Here is a 13,881-nt window from a genome sequence, read left to right on the forward strand (position 1 = left end):
ACCTTAGCCAAATACATTTAAACTCAGTTTTTCACAATTCCTGTCATTTAATCCCAGTAAAAATTCCCTGTCTTAGGTCAGTTAGGATCACCACTTTATTTTAAGAATGTGAAATGTCAGAATAATAGTAGAGAGAATTATTTATTTCAGCTTTCATTTCTTTCATCACATTCCCAGTGTGTCAGAAGTTTACATGCACTCAATTAGTATTTGGTAGCATTGCCTTTCAATTGTTTAACTTGGGTCAAATGTTTTGGGTAGCCTTGCACAAGCTTCTCACAATAAGTTGGGTGAATTTTGGCCCATTCCTCCTGACAGAGCTGGTGTAATTGAGTCAGCTTTGTAGGCCTCCTTGCTCGCACACACTTTTTCAGTTCTGCTCACAAATTTTCTACAGGATTGAGGTCAGGGCTTTGTGATGGCCACTCCAATACCTTGACTTTGTTGTCCTTAAGCCATTTTGCCACAACTTTGGAAGTATGCTTGGGGTCATTGTCCATTTGGAAGACCCATTCGCGAGCAAGCTTTAACTTCCTGACTGATGCCTTAAGATGTTGCTTCAATATATCCACATAATAGTCCTTCCTCATGGTACCATCTATTTTTTGGAGTGCACCAGTCCCTCCTGCAGCAAAGCACCCCACAACTTGATGCTGCCACCCCCGTGCTTCACGGTTGGGATGGTGTTCTTCGACTTGCAAGCTTCCCCCTTTTTCCTCCAAACATAACGATGGTCATTATGGCCAAACAGTTCTATTTTTGTTTCATCAGACCAGAAAACGAAAATGATTTCTTTTGATTTTCCCATGATGTCAAGCAAAGAGGCACTGAGTTTGAAGCTAGTCCTTGAAATACATCCACAGGTACACCTCCAATTGACTCAAATTATGTCAATTAGCCTATCAAAAGCTTCTAAAGCCATGACATCATTTTCTGGAATTTTCCAAGCTGTTGAAAGGCACAGTCATCTTAGTGTATCTAAACTTCTGACCCACTGGGATTGTGATACAGTGAATTATAAGTGAAATAATATGTCTGTAAACAGTTGTTGGAAAAATTACTTGTGTCATGCACAAAGTAGATGTCCTAACCGACTTGCCAAAACTATAGTTTGTTAACAAGATATTTGTGGAGTGGTTGAGATACGAGTTTTAATGACTCCAACCCAAGTGTATGTAAACTTCCGACTTCAACTGTATGTAGGCTTGCCAAAGCAATGGGGTTGAATACTTATTGACTCAAGCTTATCATTTTTAATCAACTCGTAAACATTTCTAAAAACATAATTCTAGTTTGACGTTATGGGGTATTGTGTGTAGGCCAGTGACACACAATCCATTTTAAATCAGGCTGTAACACAAGAAAATGTGGAAAAAGTCAAGGGTTGTGAATACTTTCTTAAGGCACTGTATCTATTTATGTCAATGTTTACTTTCAGTTCTCTAGTCAGACCATGGTGGTGTTTATTTGCGTTCTAATGTAATAGGGCTTGAAAACTGCCTGGGGGTATATTTGCACTCAGAAAACAGAAATTAAATCCTCTGTAAGGTCATTGGTCATATGAGGACCATTAGACATGTGATATTTGACCTACAGTGACCCTTCTGCTTACAACAAAACACCCCATTCTCTTTCTTGGTCTATTTTTAGACTCTTATTTCACATAAACACTATGACGCAGGTACATATAGTATAGTACACCATTGTAATAGAAATACAAATAAACTTTTTCTTGCTCCATTTGGTCACATGGTTAATAAATGTGTGAATCTAGGTTCCTCAATATTGTTTTCACTCATTTTGTTGCTGGGGTCTTATCTTCATGTAAGTCACATAATCTTCCCCAAACACCACCTATAGTCTGAGACAAGGCAGATATGATGTAGGCTACTGATAAAGGGATCAAGACTTATTTTTATATTTGGACCAGAAAAGGGAACTGTAGTTGTTTATGATGATTAAATATGAAATTAACCTTTGTGCCTCCTGTGTGAGCACATACGCACACACGCACACACACACGCACACACACGCACACACAACACACACACACACACACACACACACACACACACACACACACACACACACACACACACACACACACACACACACACACACACACACACACACACACACACACACACACATCTAACAGTTTGTTATCATACCCTACCTACTGTACATCTCTCTCAACCCAGTATAAACCAAACATCCTGTTTGTCCATAATCTTAAGTGTAGGGATACCACACTTCCTTCCCTCACAACCTACAGGATCATGTTAACACCAGCTAGACAAACACACTCACACATTAACTTTACTGTAGGTGATGCTTTCCCTATTCACACAGTAGTTTGAATAGCAGGTTAATCTCATGGGGACTTTGCCCAGGGACAATACCAATAAGACAAGTTCCATTATAATCTTGTTTTAGGCCTCATGGGCCTGGCAGGGACAGGTTTTCCTAATCTCTCTGTGGAGAATTGTGTTGAAACAGCAAGTGTGGTGATGGTTTCTGAGATGAGCATTGGACCTGGTGAGGGGTGTCAGGTGTTCAGGCTGGTTTTGTTTGGTTTTGTTTGGTTGTGTGTGGTGGCATTGGTACCAATGTGGTCTGTGTACTATAGGGGTTTATCTGGAGTTTTCTCCACTATGGTGTCCCTATCACTGGAGACAAAGCAGGGGATTCCCAAGGACAGAGCAGAGAAAACACTGGGACGTCTGCAGCGGTGCTGGGAGGGAAAATTATGTCCACGTCTCCGGTGAGAGTCCTGATAAGCTGAGAGGGTCGACTTCCTGTACAGCTGAGCCTCTTCAGCTACAACACACTCACTGGTGAATCATTCACCGAAAGACACACGCCGGAACACAAACGCCGGAACACACACATGAAAAACTCTCTCTCATATCCACATATACACAAAAACATAGATACTAGCAGAGGACAGGACACCTGTGTTTTACCTTGATATTCTATTTGTCATTTGTTTTTCCGGAAGGAAGAGACCAACCCAATGTTGCGACGAGGCAGAAAAAACATCCTGAAGTTATCCAAATAAAGATCACTGACCTGCCCCCCTCTCTGCCCCAGCCCCCTCAGCCTTCTCCTGTTTTCAATCTCAAACAGCTTAATAATGACATCATTAGACATTTTGTGAATGGAGAGTGCCTCGTCATTCAGTCTTATCAGCCCCAGCAGATTTCACCCCCCGTCCGTAGGCCCAAGAGACACAATAACAGTGGGACAACACATCCTGTCCGCCTCAATGCATAATGGTTAATTGTGCAGTTAAATATTGTTTTGAATACAGTATAATTGCTTTGGCATTATTCAATCCATTCCCTGATAACAGCTGGTGATAGCAGTCTTTGGTCCACAGAATGCAGCTTGGCTGGACATTCATTGTTCGGCATCATTCATATAGGTGTTTGTGTTCACACTATTATTGTGCTGTCTAACAGGGCTAATTGGGATACCTGGTCACACTGTTGGGGGAAAGCAGATACAAGCCAGGTACCCAAAATCAGTCCAAATGACCCCTGTACAGTAATAATGGACAGGAAAAATTTGAGGGTCTCTTGGCTATATTGATTTTCAGTGCATAGTTTGATGAAGAAGAGCCTTGTATCACCATTATCCACAAGTTATTGCTAAAGTAAACTCTATATCAGAAGTATCAGCACAAAGGGCAGTGCCCTACAGCTAGACCATTTTGATAATAAATATAGGCTACAAGATAGATAGGGCAATTCACCTATTACAAACAGCCTATTTGAATGCAGCTGTACACACAGCTGTCTTACCAACATAATGCAAACTAAATGCTGAAAGTAGTGGCCTAGTTATTATTGATCTGATCTTCTTCTAGGTCACAACAATAGACAAACACAGTCTGTTTAAAGTAATAACACACAAACAATTATACGTTTTCATGTCTTTATTTGACACACAGTGTAAACATTAACAGTGCAGGGTGGGAAAAGTATGTGAACCCTTGGATTTAATAACTGGTTGACCCTCCTTTGGCAGCAATAACCTCAACCAAACGTTTTCTGTGGTTGTGGATCAGACCTGCACAACGGTCAGGACCATTCCTCTTTACAAAACTGTTTCAGTTCAGCAATACTCATGGAATGTCTGGTGTGAACTGCTCTCTTGAGGTCATGCCACAGCATCTCAATTGGGTTGAGGTCAGGACTCTGACTGGGCCACTCCACAAGGTGTATTTTCTTCTGTTGAAGCCATTCTATTGTTGATTTACTTCTGTGTTTTGGCTCGTTGTCCTGCTGCATCACCCAACTTCTGTTGAGATTCAATTGGCGGACAGATAGCCTAACATTTTCCTGCAAAATGTCTTGATAAACTTGGGAATTCGTTTTTCCGTCGATGATAGCAAGCTGTCCAGGCCCTGAGGCAGCAAAGCAGCCCAAAACCATGATGTTCCCTCCACCATACTTTACAGTTGGGATGAGGTTTTGATGTTGGTGTGCTGTGACTTTTTTCTACACACATAGTGTGTAGGTCTATGATGCCCCCTAATGGTATTTTTCAGTACTTCGCATACTCTGCTATTGAAGAATGTCTGGTTGAGAAAAAGATTCATACAGTACCTCTTAACCAGACAAGCAAAGATTAGAGTGCAATGAATGAACAGTAATTATCTACAGCAAGGTCTCATCGAACTGACAGCCACCAGGATCAAACCAAAACCCAAACTCAAACCAAACCAAATTCTTCTGAAATATCATGACACCAGTTAGTTCAGAATTTATTCATACATTTTTTGTTTAATAACATTTTTAGCATAAAAAATTATAATAAATTGGGGGTAGATCAGCTTAAATATAGCAGATAGATTGTGGCGTCTATAAATTTAATTTTATGCATAATTTCCAATCCCCCAAAGCAAATTTGAGAACAATGCCACCTAAATTTTATCAGCATATTGATTGCATGACACGTAAGGTTAATACTCTCGACCACTGCTACTCAAACTTCCGCGATGCATACAAAGCCCTCCCCCGCCCTCCCTTCGGCAAATCCGACTACGACACCATCTTGCTCCTCCCGGCTTATAGCCAGAAACTCAAACAGGATGAACCAGTGACGTGAACCATTCAACGCTGGTCTGACCAATCGGAAGCCACGTTTCAAGATAGTTTGATCACGCGGACTGGAATATGTTTTCCGGTCAGCCTCAGAGAACAACATTGACCAATACACTGATTTGGTGAGTGCGTTTACAAATAAGTGCATTGGAGACGTTGACTATTAAAATCTACCCTAACCAGAAACCGTGGATGGATGACGGCATTTGCGTGACTATTAAAATCTACCCTAACCAGAAACCGTGGATGGATGACGGCATTTGCACAAAACTGAAAGCGTGATCCACCACATTTAACCGTGGAAAGAGGTCTGGAAATATGGCTGAATATAAACAGTGTAGTTATTCCCTCCGCAAGGCAATCAAACAAGCAAAATGACGGTACCGGGACAAGGTGGAGTCGCAATTCAACGGCTCAGGCACGAGACGTATTGTCACGTTCTGACCAGTATGAGGGTTATTTTGTTAGTGTAGGCTGGTCAGGACGTGGCAGAGGGTATTTTGTTTATGTGTTTCGGGGTGGTGGTGTATGTAGTAGGGTGTTTGATTTATTATTTCCGGGTTTTGGTCTATGTTTTGTATTTCTATGTTATTTCTGGTTTGTTGTATTTCTATGTTTAGGTTGATGGGGGGTTGGACTCTCAATTGGAGGCAGGTGCTTTCTCGTTGCCTCTGATTGAGAGTCCTATATATGGGTAATTGTTTGGTTTGGTGTTGTGGGAGATTGTTTCTTGTTTTGCCTGTGTGAGCATGACAAGACTGTTTTGTTGTTCGTGCGGTCTTTGTTTTGTTATTTTGGTGTTCTCTTTATTTAAAATAAATAACAAGATGAGCATCCACATTCCTGCTGCGTTTTGGTCCTCTATTCCCGACGACAGCCGTTACACGTATGTGGCAGGGTCTACAAAAAATCATGAACTACAAAAACAAAAACAGCGAAGTCACTGACACCGATGTCATGCTTCCAGACGCTTTGAGGATAATACAGTGCCACCGTCGCGGCTCGCTAACAAAGACTGCGACATCCCCCCTCTCGCTAGTCAAGGATCATATCACCGCCACCTTACCAGCCACACTAGACCCACTTCAGTTTGCATACCACCCCAACAGGTCCACAGATCATGCAATCGCCATCACACTGCATACTGCCCTATCCCATCTGGACAAAAATAATATCTATGTAAGAATGCTGTTCATTGACTACAGCTCAGCATTCAACACCATAGTGCCCGCCAAGCTCATCATCAAGCTGGAGGCCTGGGTCTCAACCCCGCCCTCTGCAACTGGGTCCTGGACTTTCTGACAGGCCGCCCCTAGGTGGTGAAGGTAGGAAACAACATCTCCACTTCGCTGACCCTCAACACTGGGGCCCCACAAGGGTGAATGCTCAGCCCTCTTCTGTACTCCCTGTTCACCCACGACTGTGTGGCCATGCATGCCTCCAACTCAATCATCAAGTTTGCAGATGACAAAACAGTAGTGGGCTTGATCACCAATAACGACGAGACCGCCTACAGTGATGAGGTGAGGGCACTCGGAGTGTGGTGTCAGGAAAACAACCTCTCACTCAATGTCAACAAAACAAAGGAGATGATCGTGGAGTTCAGGAAAGAGCAGAGGGAGCACCCCCCATCCACAGCAGTGGAGAAGGTGGAAAGATTAATTAAGTTCCTGGGCATACACATCACAGACAAACTGAAATTGTCCACCCACACAAAAGCGCCTCTTCAACCTCAGAAGGCTGAAGAAATTTGGCTTGTCCCCCAAAACCCTGACAAACTTTTACAGATGCACAATCGAGAGCATCCTGTCGGGCTGTATCAGTACAGCAACTGCACCGCCCTCAACCGCAAGGCTCTCCAAAGGGTGATGCGGTCTGCACAACGCATCAACGGGGGCAAACTACATGCCCTCCATGACACCTACAGCACCCGATGTCACAGGAAGGCAAAAAAGATCATCAAGGACAACAACCACCCGAGCCACTGCCTGTTCACACTGCTATCATCCAGAAGGCGAGGTCAGTACAGGTGCATCAAAGCTGGGACCGAAAGATTGAGAAAAAGCTTCTATCTCAAGGCCATCAGACTGCTAAACAGCAATCACTAACTCAGAGAGGCGGCTGCATACATTGAGACCCAATCACTGCACACTTTAATAAATGGATCACTAGTCACTTTAACTTATTTGGGATAGGGGGCAGTATTTTCACGGCCGTATAAAAAACGTACCCGATTTAATCTGGTTACTACTCCTGCCCAGAAACGAGAATATGCATATAATTAGTAGATTTGGATAGAAAACACTCTAATGTTTCTAAAACTGTTTGAATGGTGTCTGTGAGTATAACAGAACTCATATGGCAGGCCAAAACCTGAGAAGATTCCATACAGGAAGTTCCCTGTCTGACAATTGCATCTCAGTATTGACACGGCTGGATAAAAAACATACCCGATTTAATCTGGTTACCACTCCTACCCAGTAACTAGAATATGCATATACTTATTACTTATGGATAGAAAACACCCTACATTTTCTAAAACTGTTTGAATGGTGTCTGTGAGTATAACAGAACTCAAATGGCAGGTCAAAACCTGAGAGATTCCTTTACAGGAAGTGGCCTGTCTGACCATTTCTTGAACTTCTTTTCCATCTCTATCATTTACTAAGGATCTCTGCTCTAACGTGACACTTCCCACGTCGTCCATAGGCGCTCAGAGCCCGGGAAAAAACAGAATGTCGTCATTCCAGCCCCAGGCTGAAACACATTATCGCCTTTCTCAAGTGGCCGATCAAGGGACACAGGCTTATGCGCGTGACCCCGACCGCCCCCGCCTTTGGGATTTTTTCCTCTGTTTGCCGAAAAGGAGATTCCCTGTCGGAATATTATCGCTTTTCTACGAGAAAAGTGTCGTAAAAATTGATTTTAAACAGCGGTTGACATGCTTCGAAGTACGGTAATGGAATATTTAGAATTTTATTGTCACGAATTGCGCCATGCGCGTGACACTTCTTTACTATTTCGGATAGTGTCTGGAACGCACGAACAAAACGCCGCTATTCGGATATAACGATGGATTATTTTGGACCAAACCAACATTTGTTATTGAAGTAGCAGTCCTGGGTGTGTATTCTGACGAAGACAACAAAAGGTAATCAAACTTTTATAATAGTAAATATGATTATGGTGAGTGCTAAACTTGCCGGGTGTCTAAATAGCGAGCCCGTGAAGCCTGGGCTATGTACTTAGAATATTGCAAAATGTGCTTTCACCAAAAAGCTATTTTAAAATCGGACATATCGAGTGCATAGAGGAGGTCTGTATCTATAATTCTTAAAATAATTGTTATGCTTTTTGTGAACGTTTATCGTGAGTAATTTAGTAAAATGTTAGCGAATTCCCCGGAAGTTTGCGGGGGTTATGCTAGTTCTGAACGTCACATGCTAATGTAAAAAGCTGGTTTTTGATATAAATATGAACTTGATTGAACAAAACATGCATGTATTGTAAAACATAATGTCCTAGGGTTGTCATCTGATGAAGATCATCAAAGGTGAGTGCTGCATTTAGCTGTCTTCTGGGTTTTGGTGACATTATATGCTGGCTTGAAAAATGGGTGTCTGATTATTTCTGGCTTGGTACTCTGCTGACATAATCTAATGTTTTGCTTTCGTTGTAAAGCCTTTTTGAAATCGGACAGTGTGGTTAGATTAACGAGAGTCTTGTCTTTAAATAGCTGTAAAATAGTCATATGTTTGAGAAATTGAAGTAATAGGATTTTTAACGTTTTGAAAATCGCGCCACAGGCTGCCAGTGGCTGTTACGTAGGTGGGACGAATTCGTCCTGCCTAGCCCAGAGAGGTTAACAGACTGGAAGCTTCAAAAGGAGGGTGGTGCATGGAATCATTGTTCTTCCTCTGTCAACCATGGTTACCTGCAAGGAAACACGTGCAGTCATCATTGCTTTGCAGAAAAAGGGTTTCACAGGCAAGGATATTGCTGCCAGTAAGATTGCACCTAAATCAACCATGTATCGGATCATCAAGAACTTCAAGGAGAGCGGTTCAATTGTTGTGAAGAAGGCTTCAGGGCGCCCAAGAAAGTCCAGCAAGCGCCAGGACCAGCTACTAAAGTTGATTCAGCTGCGGGATCGGGGCACCACCAGTACAGAGCTTGCTCAGGAATGGCGGCAGGCAGGTGTGAGTGCATCTGCACGTACTGTGAGACGAAGACTTTTGGAGGATGGCCTGGTGTCAAGAAGGGCAGCAAAGAAGCCACTTCTCTCCAGAAAAAACATCAGGGACAGACTGATATTCTGCAAAAGGTACAGGGATTGGACTGCTGAGGACTGGGGTAAAGTCATTTTCTCTGATGAATCCCCTTTCCGATTGTTTGGGGCATCTGGAAAAAAGCTTGCCCGGTGAAGATAAGGTGAGCTCTATCATCAGTCCTGTGTCATGCCAACAGTAAAGCATCCTGAGACCATTCATGTGTGGGGTTGCTTCTCAGCCAAGGGAGTGGGCTCACTCACAATTTTGCCTAAGAACACAGCCACGAATAAAGAATGGTACCAACACATTCTCCGAGAGCAACTTCTCCCAACCATCCAGGAACAGTTTGGTGACGAACAATGCATTTTCCAGCATGATGGAGCACCTTGCCATAAGGCAAAAGTGATAACTAAGTGGCTCAGGGAACAAAACATCAATATTTTGGGTCCATGGCCAGGAAACTCCCCAGACCTTAATCCCATTGAGAACTTGTGGTCAATCCTCAAGAGGCAGGTGGACAAACAAAAACCCACAAATTCTGACAAACTCCAAACATTGATTATGTAAGAATGGGCTGCCATCAGTCAGGATGTGGCCTAGAAGTTAATTGACAGCATGCCAGGGCGGATTGCAGAGGTCTTGAAAAAGAAGGGTCAACACTGCAAATATTGACTCTTTGCATCAACTTCATGTAATTGTCAATAAAAGCCTTTGACACTTATGAAATGCTTGTAATTAAACTTCAGTATTCCATAGTAAGATCTGACAAAAATATCTGAAGACATTGAAGCAGCAAACTTTGTGGAAATTAATATTTGTGTCATTCTCAAAACTTTTGGCCACGACTGTACAGTGTTTGCAAATGGCGTGAGGAGGTAAGGCAATAAATTGGCCATAGTAGCAAAGTAGTTACATTTTAGCAAATTTACACTGGAGTGATAGATGAGCAGATGATGATGTGCAAGTAAAAATACTGGTGTGCAAAAGAGCAGAAAGGTAACTTAAAACAATATGGGGATGAGGTAGGTAGATTTGGTGCGCTATTTACAGATGGGCTATGTACAGCTGCAGCGATTGGTTAGCTGCTCAGATAGCTGATATTTAAAGTTAGTGAGGGAAATATAAGTCTCCAGCTTCAGCGATTTTTGCATTTCGTTCTAGTCATTGGCAGCAGAGAACTGGAAGGAAAGGCGGCCAAAGGACATGTTGGCTTTGGGGATGGCCAGTGAAATATACCTGCTAGAGCGCGTGCTATGGGTGGGTTTTGTTATTGTGACCAGTGAGCTGAGATAAGGTGGGGCTTTACCTAGCATCGACTTATAGATGACCTGGAGCCAGTGGGTCTGGCGACGAATATGTAGCGAGGGCCAGCCGACTAGAGCACACAGGTCGCAGTGGTGAGTGTTACAAGGGGCTTTGGTAAGAAAATGGATGACACTGTGATAGACTGCATCCAGTTTGCTGAGTAGAGTATTGGAAGCTATTTTGTAAATGACATCGCCAAAGTTGAGGATCGGTAGGACAGTCAGTTTTACGAGGGTATGTTTGGTGGCATGTGTGAAGGAGGCTTTGTTGAGAAATAGGAAGCCAATTCTAGATTTAATTTTGGATTGGAGATGTTTAATATGAGTTTGGAAGGAGAGTTTATAGTCTAGCCAGACACCTAGGTATTTGTAGCTGTCCACATATTCTAAGTTAGAACTGTCCAGAGTAGTGATGCTAGTCCGGCAGGCGGGTGTGGGCAGCGAATGGTTGAAAAGCATGCATTTGGTTTTACTAGCGTTTAAGAGCAGTTGGAGACCACGGAAGGAGTGTTGTATGGCATTGAAGCTTGTTTGGAGGTTAGTTAACACAGTGTCCAAGGAAGGGCCAGATGTATACAGAATGGTGTCGTCTGCGTAGTAGTGGATCAGGGAATCACCCACAGCAAGAGCAACATCGTTGATATATACAGAGAAAAGAGTCGGCCCGAGAATTGAACCCCGTGGCACCCCCATTGAGACTGTCAGAGGTCCAGACAACAGGCCCTCCAATTTAACACACTGAACTCTGTCTGAGAAGTAGTTGGTGAACCAGGCGAGGCAGTCATTTGAGAAACCAAGCCTATTGAGTCTGCCGATAAGAATACGGTGATTGACAGAGTCGAAAGCCTTGGCCAGGTCGATGAAGATGGCTGCACAGTACTGTCTTTTATCAATGACGGTTAGATATCGTTTAGGACCATGAGCGTGGCCAAGGTGCACCCGTGACCAGCTCAGAAACCAGATTGCACAGTGGAGAAGGAACGTTGGGATTCGAAATGGTCAGTGATCTGTTTATTGACTTGGCTTTCAAAGACTTTAGAAATGCAGGGCAGGGTGGATATCAGACAGTTTGGGTCTAGAGTGTCACCCCCTTTGAAGAGGTGGATGACCGCGGCAGCTTTCCAATCTTTAGGGATCTCGGATGATATGAAAGTGAGGGTGAACAGACTGGTAATAGGGGTTGCAACAATGGCGGCGGATAATTTTAGGAAGAGAGGGTCCAGATTGTCAATCCCAGCTGATTTGGATAGGTCTAGGTTTTGCAGCTCTTTTAGAACATCTGCTGTCTGGATTTTGGTGAAGGAGAAGCTGGGAGGCTTGGGCAAGTAGCTGCGGGGGGTGCGGAGCTGTTGGCCGGGGTTGGGGTAGCCAGGAGGAAAGCATGGCCAGCCGTAGAGAAATGCTTATTGAAATTCTCGATTATCGTGGATTTATCAGTGGTGACAGTGTTACCTAGCCTCAGTGCAGTGGGCAGTTGGGAGGAGGTGCTGTTATTCTCCATGAACTTTACAGTGTCACAGAGCGTTTTGTAGTTAGAGCTGCAGGATGCAAATTCCTGTTTGAAAAAGCTAGCCTTTGCTTTCCTAACTAACTGTGTATATTGGTTCCTGATTTCCCTGAAAAGTTGCATATCGCGGGGACTATTCGATGCTAGTGCAGTACGCCACAGGATGTTTTTGTGCTGGTCAAGGGCAGTCAAGTCTGGAGTGAAGCAAGGGCTAAATCTGTTCTTAGTTCTACATTTTTTGAAAGGGGCATTGTATTTGTATTTATTATGGATCCCCATTAGATGCTGCCAAGGCAGCAGCTACTCTTCTTGTGGTCCACCAAAATTAAGGCAGTTTATACAATCTTAACATTACAATACATGCACAGATTTCACAACATACTGTGTGCTCTCAGGCCCCTACTCCACCACTACCACATATCTGCAATACAAAATCCGTGCGTACGTGTGTGTATAGTACATATGTTATTGTGCGTATGTGTATGCATGTGTCTGTGCCTACGTTTGTGTTGCTTTACAGTCTTGCTTAGCAGGACAGAAAATGGTCCAATTCACACACTTATCAAGAGAACATCCCTGGTCATTCCTAATGCCTCTGATCTGGCAGACTCACTGAACACAAATGCTTTGTTTGTAAATTATGTCGGAATGTTGGAGTGTGCCCCTGGCGATCTGTAAAAAATATATTAAAAAAAAATTAAAGGATTGTGCCGTGTGGTTTGCTTAATATAAGGAATCTTTATTATTCATACTTTTACTTTTGATACTTAAGTATATTTTAGTAATTTCATTTACTTTTTATACTTAAGTATATTTAAGACCAAATACTTTTAGACTTTTCCTCAAGTAGTATTTTACTGGATGACTTTCACTTTTACTTCATTTTCTATTAAGATATCTCTACTTTTACTCAAGTATGACTATTGGGTACTTTTTCAACCACTGACCAACAAACACATTTGCGTCGACACATTTGCAGCTTTTCTTTTAGTATTTTGTATTATTTTACCAAACAATAGACATTACCGGAATTCTGACATAATCACAGACAGACAGACAGACAGACAGACAGACAGACAGACAGACAGACGACAGACAGACAGACATGGGTTCACAGACACGCACGCATGCATGTGCACTATAAAATGCACACCAGTTCCTCACAGGACCAGAGTAAGACATGTACAGTAGATGTGAGTTCTCCATTAAAACTGCAGAGGTACAGAGGCATCTAGAGTCAATGAGTGGAATTGCATACAGTTGCCTGAAACCCATAAAACGGAACTACCAGATCCTGCAGAACTACGGCTCAGAGTTCCGACTAACGGACGGACGGATGAGAGTTTTGAGGTTGTATATTTATTCCACAGTAGTTTGTGTGGAAGTGGAAAACAAGCTCCTCTTAAGCTGCAAAACATTTCCTCTGGTATGCTATAATTAAACAGAGTGCTGTCGTTGATTGAGGACAAATATTCATTCATGAACACTTACACACACTCCTAGGGAAGCACCTCTATCCTCTTTAACAGTTCCACGGTCACCAGCAGCTCTGACTGCTGTGGTAGTGAGAATGCACTGTTACAAGAGTGTGTGTGCAATTACATGCTCTGAGATGTCCTCAAGGTTATGTAGAGATGCTGTTCTTTGAACTCATCCTTAATGGTGGGTTGTAATAAATAGTCAGAACA

The sequence above is a fragment of the Salmo salar genome, chromosome ssa10 (genome assembly GCF_905237065.1).
Source record: "Salmo salar chromosome ssa10, Ssal_v3.1, whole genome shotgun sequence".
Classification (NCBI taxonomy): Eukaryota; Metazoa; Chordata; class Actinopteri; order Salmoniformes; family Salmonidae; genus Salmo; species Salmo salar.